Source organism: Gavia stellata, chromosome 17 (genome assembly GCF_030936135.1).
Source record: "Gavia stellata isolate bGavSte3 chromosome 17, bGavSte3.hap2, whole genome shotgun sequence".
NCBI classification, from domain to species: domain Eukaryota; kingdom Metazoa; phylum Chordata; class Aves; order Gaviiformes; family Gaviidae; genus Gavia; species Gavia stellata.
Genome location: NC_082610.1, coordinates 22,334,975 through 22,344,823, shown reverse-complemented (window position 1 = coordinate 22,344,823; position 9,849 = coordinate 22,334,975). Strand labels below are relative to the sequence as shown.

At 59.7% G+C, this 9,849-nt stretch overlaps 2 long non-coding RNA genes across 2 annotated transcripts; both read right to left on the bottom strand.

Annotated features, from left to right (window-relative positions):
* Positions 1–2,078: 2,078 nt before the first annotated feature.
* On the bottom strand, positions 2,079–2,857 carry LOC132318495 (uncharacterized). Its single transcript, XR_009484331.1, has 3 exons — positions 2,822–2,857; positions 2,597–2,710; positions 2,079–2,116 (listed from the first exon to the last, which is right to left on the bottom strand). It is a non-coding gene; the product is annotated as an uncharacterized LOC132318495 (long non-coding RNA).
* A 2,094-nt stretch (positions 2,858–4,951) lies between these two features.
* LOC132318497 (uncharacterized) lies at positions 4,952–6,165 on the bottom strand. Its single transcript, XR_009484332.1, has 3 exons — positions 6,076–6,165; positions 5,382–5,547; positions 4,952–4,979 (listed from the first exon to the last, which is right to left on the bottom strand). It is a non-coding gene; the product is annotated as an uncharacterized LOC132318497 (long non-coding RNA).
* Between the last annotated feature and the right edge of the window lie 3,684 nt (positions 6,166–9,849).

Here is a 9,849-nt window from a genome sequence, read left to right as displayed (position 1 = left end):
GCCCTTTGGTTCTCCCAGGCTTCTGCTGAGGGCTGGCAGGGTGCATGTAGACACAGACTGGCCAAGCCCCTGGCTGAAACCATTAGCTTCTACCTTGCTCCTGGGAGTCCACGGCGTCAGGCTCCTCCTCGTCTTCTTCACACCCTGCACTCTCCCGTCTCTCAACTAGGGCTCGGAGACAGCGGGAGAGCGGGATCAGCATGCCGCTGTACTGCGCTGGCACCACATACTGCAGCAACCTCGGCCACAGGAGCTGCAGAGAAGAACCGGACAATTCACCACATCAGCATTTCTATTCAGCTCAAAGACAAAAGTGACGGTCTGCTTTTCCCTGAGCCTTGTGTGCTTCAGCACATGTGAGGGGAGAGGTTCACAGCATGGGGAAGCACGAAGAAAAATGTCCTGAAGGCAAGAAGCGGCCACAGCAGCAGGGCACAGGGCGACTTACTTTGGTCATCCCTCTCAGAGAGACGTCCAGCGAGCCCAGGATGTCCACACACAGGGCTCGAAGAGCTCCTTCCTCCGGTGTTACCCAGGCAAAAAGGCCTCCTGCCACCTGTAAGACAGAGTTGGCAAAACCCATGTTACTCTCAGCTCCTGACCGACAAGGCTCAGGCATGGCCTCACCAGTGCTCCTGCGCCAACCTCCCAGGAGCACTGACCTCCAGAAGGAGGACAAGAATGGCCAGACCCAGCTCAGGAACCACTTCCCAGACCCTGGGAAGGACTAGGAAGCCTGGGAGCAGAAAGAGACACTGCTTGTCTGCACGGTCCCCCAGGGCCCAAATGCTGCTGTCGTGCCATGGTGAGGAACGTGCCCTTCAGCAGGGCTGTGCTCGATGCCAGCCCTGGCAGCAGCACGCCCAGCCCGACAGATGTGGAGGAGAACCTGGCTCTTTCCTTTGCCCTGCTCCCAAAGCAGAGCCTCCCCGAGCCCTGGAGCAAAGCAACACCCACAGATCCCCTGGTTGGAGGGAGGCTCTAGCCAGAGGGAAGATCCTCAGCAAGTCAGCAAAAGGCTCAGCCATGCCCATCCTTCATCTCCTGGGCACCCAGCTGGAAACACTCACCAAAGGGACTGCCAGACGGCCTGTCCCCTTGCCAGAAGGGATGCGGGTCCCCAGACTGCTATTGGATGGGCAGGGCATGCTTTGGAGGACCAGAGTATGAGACCACCACAGAAAGATCCTCTAGCCAGGCCCATCTGGCTGCAGTGGCTGTGTTTTGCTGATTGTCTGTGAGCACTTAAGGATGGAGGATGTCCTGTCCCTAGAAGACCCCTCCCTTTGCAAGGCAGCTTTGCTGAAGGTGTCTGTGGGCACAGCTCAGCCTGTGGGGTGCGCAGGCAGCCCCACAGTCCCAGGTGGCACGCCCGGGTGCAAACCCTCATCATTCACTGACGTCTCCACCAACATCAGCACACACACACAGGAGGAACAGCCATTTGCAGGTCATTCCAATGGCAGCGCCGGCGCTGATGGCCCTGCAGCGTGGAGCTCTCCATGCTCAAGGATGCCTGCAGAAGCTCTCAGCACAGGCCAGGCACCGCTGGAAGCCCCAGGTGTCCCACTCTGCCCTTACCAGTCTGCCTGAGGTCCGGCTGAACTCGCTGAAGATGTGCCCCACCACATCCCATGCCCAGCAGCTCTGGGAGCCGGAGCTGAGCAGCTCCCGGATGAACTCCAGAACTGCCCTCCGCACCTGCCAGGGGAGAGCGTGGTTACGGTCCTCCTGTTCAAAACCCAAAGGGAAGCCGCCTTTGCTTGGGGGCAGCCTCTGTGGCTCGCAGAGAGATGACAAGCTCACGGCAGAAGCTTTCGCTCCTGCCATCAGGGCTGGGCTTTAGCACCAGGCTGGATGGGCATTTGCCCCACAGAGCACAGCGACCTCCCCGCTCCACTCTGCCAGCTCTCCCCGGGGAGGAGCCATCACCCACTGCCTGGGCAATGCGCTGGCACTTCCCCAGGCACCCCAGCTCTGCCCTGAGGGAAAGGCTTCCTCTGCCTCCCCTGGTGGCACTGTCCCTTCCCAAACCAGCTCACCTGGGCACTGGGGTTGTTGCACACTGACCCCATGGCCTCCATCACCTGGGGCAGCTTCTCTCTCACTGCAGGTGCTGGAAGAGATATGCAGAGGTGTGCATTGAGGCAGAGCCCCAATGGCAGAAGCTTCCAAGTTTTTCGCACACCAACGGGACAGAAAAGCGGGGCCTGACACTGACTTCACAGGAGGCAGCGGCGTAGCCAGAGCGACTCCATTTCTAGAGGCACAGCTGTTTTATAGGGACTGAAAGCTATGGTAATATGGTAACACAGAGCACATGAGAAACAGCATGGGTACAAGCAGCTCCTGTGCACCAGCCCACCCGCCCACCCACCAGCCTGCCCGTGTTACTGAGCTTGGAGCATCATCCCTGGTGTGCCACCATTTCTAACTGCCGGGGGAGAGCTCGAGCCCTGTCGCAGGGCATCAGCTCGGCTGGGGGACCCGCTCTTTGCAGCTCCTTTTGGGTGCAGGTGCACCGCTTTCAGCCCGTTCCTGCTCTCAGCCCAGCAGCCCCAACCCCTGCCTTCTGTCCCTGGCCCATGGCACTGACCGTCAGAGTGGGCCAGCGCTCCCAGCAGGCCCAGGGCTGCCACGCGACCGGCCTTGCTCCCACTGCTCTCCGGGGAGTGCAGAAACATGCCCGTCTCCTCAGGGCATATTCGTGCTGCAGGGAAGAAATCGCATTCTGCACTAGCAGGCAGCTGCCTCTGACTGCCGAGGACAGGGAGAGAGCCGCCACAGCACGACGGGGGATCGCCCAGTCTCCTCTCCTTACCCTGCAGCGCGATGCAGCGGGGAAGTTCTGCCTTAGGAGCCAGGCCAGGCTCTTTGGTCACGTCAGGGAGCTGTGGGAACAAGGTCTGTTTTAAAGAAATCTGCATCAGCATTGAGGGGGACTGAAAAGAAAGGGTGCTCTCTGCCCTCCTCTCCCAGAGTCCTGCTGCGACTTGGCTGAGAGGGAAATCACTGTGGGAACAGGGCTGCCCCTCAGGCCCATTCCGAACAGCCAGGATCAGGCCTCCTGCAGCCTTAAGAACCTACGTGGCACCTGTCTCACAAATCCTGCCATGTTCCTGGCCTGCAGGAAGGTCTGTGAGACAACGGGGGAGGAAGCGGAGGCTAAAGCTACTTAAAGGCACCTGGGAAGGGAGAAATCCAGCACATCTGTGAGAAGGGGAGTCCCTAACAGCAGCTCCCAGGGAAAACCACAAACCCTCCTGGATGGGGCTTCTTGTTTGCCCTCCCCTCAGAGCAGCATCGGCAAGGTCTCTTTCCTCTGAACAGAGCCCGCTGTTGACAACTCCATTTCCCGGCACTTCCCACTCATCAGACCTCAGCCCTCACTGGACGGGACTGGACACGGCCCTGGGCATTAGGGCAAAGCTCTTCCCACACACAGAGCCCTACAGAGATGGCAATGCCTCCCTTCCTGAGAAGACGAGCCCCGGGGACTCTTGCCTCCCTTCTGGCCCCTCCCCGCATTTCTCTTTTCTTGCCCAAAGAGCGCGGGGAAGTCTCAGGCCTCCTCTGCTCTCCCCCTCCCTGTTCCTTCTCTAAGGCCTTCCCAGCTCCTCCTGGCACCCCACAGCTCCCCAGTGCCTCGTGGCACTCGCGCAGACCCACCCCAGCAGCCACGCCGGGCCCTGCGCAACACCTCACCTTGTTGACCCGGGAGGTGTCTCGGACCTCCTGAGATTGGTGCAGCAGCCAGAGGAGCTGCTCCCAGGCATGCTCGCGGTGCTGCTCCTCACGCAGCAGGACCTCCATCATGGCAGCCACCGCCCTGAGCACAGCCTGCTTGTCCTGAAGAGGGAAGGGAGAGGCTCTGCTTGGAGGGCTGAAGGTCTGCCTAGCACTCAGCATCGCCTGCACACCAGTCTGCCCTTCCCACTGGGAGGGGTTTCCCTTTCCCTTCTGCCCTGCAGCAGAAGGGCTCACTCCAGAGGAGAGAGAGCAGTTCCCCACGCTCGCACCCCAGCCCTCCCTGCAGAAAGGCCCCAGGACTCGGCTGCTTCCTGCCAGAGAGCCTCCAGCCCCAGGCACAGTGACAGCAGGCTCCCGGCCTGGGATGCTTTCTCATTCAGACCGCTCCCTCCCCTCACCCCTCTGCTCGCACCCCACCAGCCACAGACAGACCCACCAACGTGGACATCCCCGCTGTGGCCCCAGGCGTGGAAAGCAGCACTTCTTACCTCTTCTTCCTCGCAGCCCAGCCAATTTACCAGCGCGTAACGGAAGACTGGGTAAATGTCTTCACAGAGCTGCGCTTCCCCGTTGCGAGGGAAGGGGCATTGCTCCCGGCTGCTGAAGTACGTATTGACCCCTTTTGACCATTGCTCCAGAACTGCACCAGGAGAAAGGGAAGGGCAGCACATGAGAGTCTGCAGCAGGGACGGTACCTTGCACCCTCACCCAAGCCTGCTCTAAGGACGGTCCCAGGCTCGGCAGGGCTCAGCCCAGGACCAGATCTGCATCTGAGGCCAAGCTGTGCCCTTGAGGTGTCTGGTTTCAAACACCCCACTGTTTCTCTCCTCCTCCCCATCCTTTTCCTCCTCAATGGCCTGTTCCCCTCCAGTATTTCCCAGGGGAAACAGGGGAACAGAAGCCATGGGAAGGGACCCAGGAGTTCCCCTGTGCAGCACCGTTGCGTCCTGCCCACAGAAACCTCCGGGGCTTCTCCCGCTCCTTCTGCACACTCACAGCGGTTTGGGATCGCCAAGGCCTGACCTCGCTGTGGGCTGACTCCTGCCATGTTCCCTCTGGGATCACATGGAGGCATCAAAGGCCACCCCAGCCCCTGACCCTGGGACCCCAGCTAAGGAGCCGACACTCACCACTGCAGACGGCGCGCAGGATCCGGCCACTCCCCACCTGGCTCAGCATGGCACGCAGGGCAAGCAGCGTCATTCCCACGAAGGGGATGCACCGCAGGGCTGCAGAGAAGGCAGGGACAGAGGGACCGAGAGGGTCAGTGAGAGACACGGGAGACCGGGGTCGATCCCTGGCAAGGCTGGGGCTGCTGGGCCATGCGGGACATGCCAGAGGGTGTGGGGAGGGCTGCCTTCCCCAAGGGGGACACAGGAAAGCCCTTTAGGGAAATGGGGAGGACAGTGCGGGGCAGAGACCCTGCAGGTTTGTCTCCAGTGGGTTCCCACCCTCCAGGAACCAGGACTGGGCTAGTAAGGCACAGCTGCCGGCCAGCCCTGGCACAGAGCAAGGAGGCATGGCGACTTCATAGCCCCCCAGTTCAACACAGAGCCTTCAGGAAGGGGGAGGGTGCTTCCTCCCCGTTATCACAGACCCCTACCCAAACCAAGAGGCCCAGGGTGCCGTACCGTAGCTGCGGGCCATTTTGCCCAAGGTGAGGAGCACGATCTCATCAGGGACCTTCCCCATGGCCTTCAGGTGGCTCTGGAGCTCAGACATGACAAAGTGGAAGCGGGAGCGGGCCAGAGCCACCAGGACGTCGCTAGCAGCCATCTTCACATCATCTGTCACACCCTGAAAAAGTGCCACAAGTTAAACACTCCTGAGAAAAAGGCTGAGGCACTCGGACAGGCTGAATGTCCCTGTCTCCCCTGCAACACCCCACGGGGCAGTTTGCTCAGGCCGGGCGCCTGCTGCCTCTTGTACCCTGGGGTAGGCGAGCAGCTCCCCGGTGAGACCAGGGAGGCTTTTCCCTAGCACAGCCCTGTGCTGCTGCCTTCTCTCCCTCTCTGCAGAGATGCCAGGAACAAACTGTCACAGACTCAAGGACCCCCTGGGGCCTCTCCACGGGGCTGCTGAGTTCCCAGGGCTGTTCCTCAAGTGAGCTTGAACCCAGCTCTCGCTCAGTTAGAAACAGCCCCGCGTCCACCTCTCTGCACTACTCTCTGCATCTCCTCTTCAAATGCCCTATAAGAAGGAGTCCCCTTCGGACCTCCACTGGGTCTGAATAGTTGAGGAACATCTCTGTGCTGCTCTGGATTTCCCCAAAAACCAGGGCCAGAGGCAGGCTGCTTTGGCGGCCTTGAAAGAGAACAAGCTCACCTGGGCTGCTCGCATGTCACTGGACACCTCTGCTATCAGGCGGTTCACGACACCGCTCTGCAAACTGCCATCGTCTCCTTGCAAGAAGCTCTCCAGCTCCCAGTATGTCTCCACTCGGTCACCCTGGGGACAGACCACACATGGGAGTGATGGGACTTGCTTTGCCCTCGTTGCCAGGGACCCACGAGAGAGACCTACTGCCCCCCAAATCATCTCTCTGCCATGGGCACGAGGTACGAGCTGCAGGCATCGGTCAGGACAGCCACGGGGAACGGCAAGATCTTCCACGGCACCTCTGACACTACCAGAGAGCCAGACAGGGAGGTTGATTCCACCAGGGTAAAAGGCCATGCGGGAGCCTAGGAAGTCGTTCCTGAGGATGGGGGATGGTGGAGGTCAGACGGACAGTGCCAGGCGAGGAAGGGGAAGATGTGGGAATGAGACCAGTCCCTGAGGAGGGGGAGCCATGAACTCCCTGCACCTTGGGGCACAGTGTCGCTCCCCTCGCACAGGCAGGAGCCCAGGCGCTGGGACAGTTCTGGAACCAAAGCTAAGGTGGGGCCTTGAGCACTTGGGCAAAGGTGCTGGAGAGATGCTGGGATTTATGCCCGAGGCTTTGCCTTGTCCAGGAGAGCACTGCAAGCTCCCAGGGAAAGGAGGGAGGGAGCAGTGGCATTAGTCCAGCTGGAGCGGCAGGATCGGCGCTTGGGGACGAAGCGCCTGCAGGAGGGCAGAGGTGCCATCACGCGAGATCCCCCTCTGCCACGGCACCTGGGGAAGTCAAGGGCTTGGAGGGGAGCCCTCGAGCCCCCTTGTCTCACCTCATGGTCTTGCAGCCGCTTTAGCAGAGAAGCCCCGCTAGCCACAAAGGTAGTGACGGCTTTAGGGACAGCCTTCTTTGCCCTGCCTCCATCCTCAGGATGTGCAGGTCTGGACTGAGAACCAAAGCACGGGCAGAGAGCTGGAAGAAAAGAAAGAAATGGTTTTGCTGGCTGCAGGGCTTTGCACCAGGGAGGGGAGAGGATCTTCCCAGCCTCTCCCAGCACTAACAGCCCGTGCTGGGCTGTACTGGCAAGAGGGCAGTCACTGGGACGAGGGAAGGGAGTCTTCCCCTCACTGCGGCACTGGGAAGACCGCACTGGGAATACCACACTGGGGGACTGGATCCATTCTGGGCTCCCCAGTGACAGAATGGCAGCAATGCGCTAGAGCAGGTCCAGCACGGGGGCCCCGAGCTGGGCGGGACATGGACATGGGGCCCTGCAAGGAGGCGCTGGGAGGGCTGGGGCTGGGCAGCCCCGACAAGAGTCGGCCGGGCCAGGTCGTCTTTGAGCAGTCCCCAGCTGCCCCACGGAGGGCAGGGAGAGGATGGAGCCAGAGCCCTCTCGGAGGTGCCTGGCAGCAGGATGAGAGGTGACGGGGACGCAGCCCCCAGCAGGCATCAGCCCCCAGCCTCCCACCACCCCCTCACCTCTGAGTGCTCTCATCCTCCTCAGGGCAGCAGGATCCCCCAGATGGACGCACTGCTCTCTCTGGGTCCTCCTCCTGCGAACGCCATGAGAAACTGGGGCAGCACCAGCCCCTTGGGAAGATATAGAGCCTGGCCATTGTGACACCCGTGCGGGGCACGGCGCCTCACAGAGGGCTGCTGTGACACAGGGACACGTGCTGGGGACACGCCGCGGGGCGGGGACCAGACACGCAGCACCCTGCGGATCCCCACAGGCCCCGAAATGCAGGATTTCCCCATTCTCCATCACTTGAACTCACTCATGGTCCTCGAACAGTTCTAGCAAGGACTTTCTCCCGAGAGCCCTTCCCAGCTCCGTCCCCGATCCACGTCCCCCTCCAGGGACCCGAGGCCACCGGAGCAGTTTGTGCCACCGCTCACATCCGCACGGCGTTACTCAGCCATCTGGAAAGCCTCGCTGGCACCCAGGGCCTGAGAGCATCAGGCCACAAGCCTCCAGTAAACATGCACGGCAGTTATTCCCCATTTTCCCATTTTCAGCCCAGAACATCAGCGCTGATGGGGGGCCCCAGCCCAGCCTGTCTGGGCCCTCGGGGCACAGCTGCTCCTGGCCCATCCCGCCCTGCGGGCCGTGCTGGGCCTTCTCAGGGGAAGGCGCGGGCCCTCGCCCTGAGGCCTCGCAGCACGAACAGGCGGAGGGTGCCCAGCCCAGCCCTGCTGCAGCCCAGCCCCGGTCGGGCGCCCTCCTGCTCCCTCCCTCAGTGCCAGTGTCACCGAAATCGGGAATGAAACCCCTTCACACTGGTCTATTAAAGAGCAGGCATTACTTCATTCGGCGCCGGGTGCGTGGGGGATCTCTCCAGCCAGCATGCACCCCGGGCTGAAATCATGACAGGGATTTAAAACAGGTGACAAAGTTAGTTACGCCTACTGCTCCTACCCCTTAACTATTGGTTAGTACCTTTCTTACTTCATCTTACAGATACAGTTCCAATTCCCTACGCATGCCCAGAGGGGAGGGGGCTTATTTGGGTTGGGGACGTTTTCTAGCTAGGAGGTGTGGGTTTCACATGACAATGAGGCAGGTCAGCCTTAAAACAGTTTTGGCACTCTCTTCTATTTTCCTAGACTTTGACCTTGTGGTAATCCTTACTGTTAGTTAGTGGAGACAGTTTTTAACTGTAATTTTATGTCTAAATACCAGGTGCACGCATTACAAAGTATCTTCTTCACTCTGGGTTGGAAAGGGCAGAGCCAGCCATCAGAGGGATCCCTCTCTCTCCAGCCAGGTCCCCCACAAAAAGCCAATTCAGGTGCCCAGCAAGCCCCTCTCCCTCGTCAGGGAGCTCCAGTCCAACGCCAGGCTCCAAAACCTGCTTCTGTCTCACGAGGAGTGTCAGAGAAGTCCCCTCTTCCCCGCCCCGGGCTGGCCCTGCAGCCGGGGGAAGCACCTTCCCTGTTTGGAGGTACTTACCAGGGCGGCTGCCTCTGCAGCTCTTGCTGCTGCCTGTTGGTCTCAGTGACGTGCTTGAATATGTCCCAGCCTGCTTGATGCGGCTCCAGCCTTTCCAGGACCCGGACCGCTCCTGGAGAAAGGTGGCTGCAACAGCAGGGAAAAGTCATCCCTCAGCTTCTGCTGGAGACCCCTTCTGCCTCCACGCCCGTCCGGCCTCTGCACCCACCCACTCCTCCGTCCACCCGCACTTTCGCCCCGTGGTGAGTTTTAGGCCTTGGCTGTGGGGGGAACCCTGGTCATGCCCATGTTAGGAGGAATTAGGTACACTTGCTTACTCTTTTATTACAGGAGCAATGAATCACACAGACACAGAATCACCGAATCACCAAGGCTGGAAAAGACCTGTAAGATCATCAAGTCCAACCATCAACAAAAAAAACCCCAAACCAACCAAACAAAAAAACCCAACACACACCACACACCGCCATGCCCATTAAGCCATGTCCCGCAATGCCACGTCCACACGTTCCTTGAACACCTCCACTGAGGGTGACTCCACCACTTCCCTGGGCAGTTTATTCCAGTGTGTCACCACTCTCTCAGGAAAGACATTTTTCCTAATGTAGATGAACAGCAGAAAAGCTTTGGAGAAAAGCACCTCTTCAAATCTGTTATAAAGCTGTTATCTTCGAAAGCTACATACTTATTGGGAAGAGTTGAAGAGATGATTTAAAGGGAATACGTGAAGGAGAAAAAATAGTCTGTAAAGACTTACACCTCCTGTGCTTTCCAGTATAAACCTCCCCTGGCGCAGCTTGAGGCCATTTCCTCTCATTCTATCGCTGGT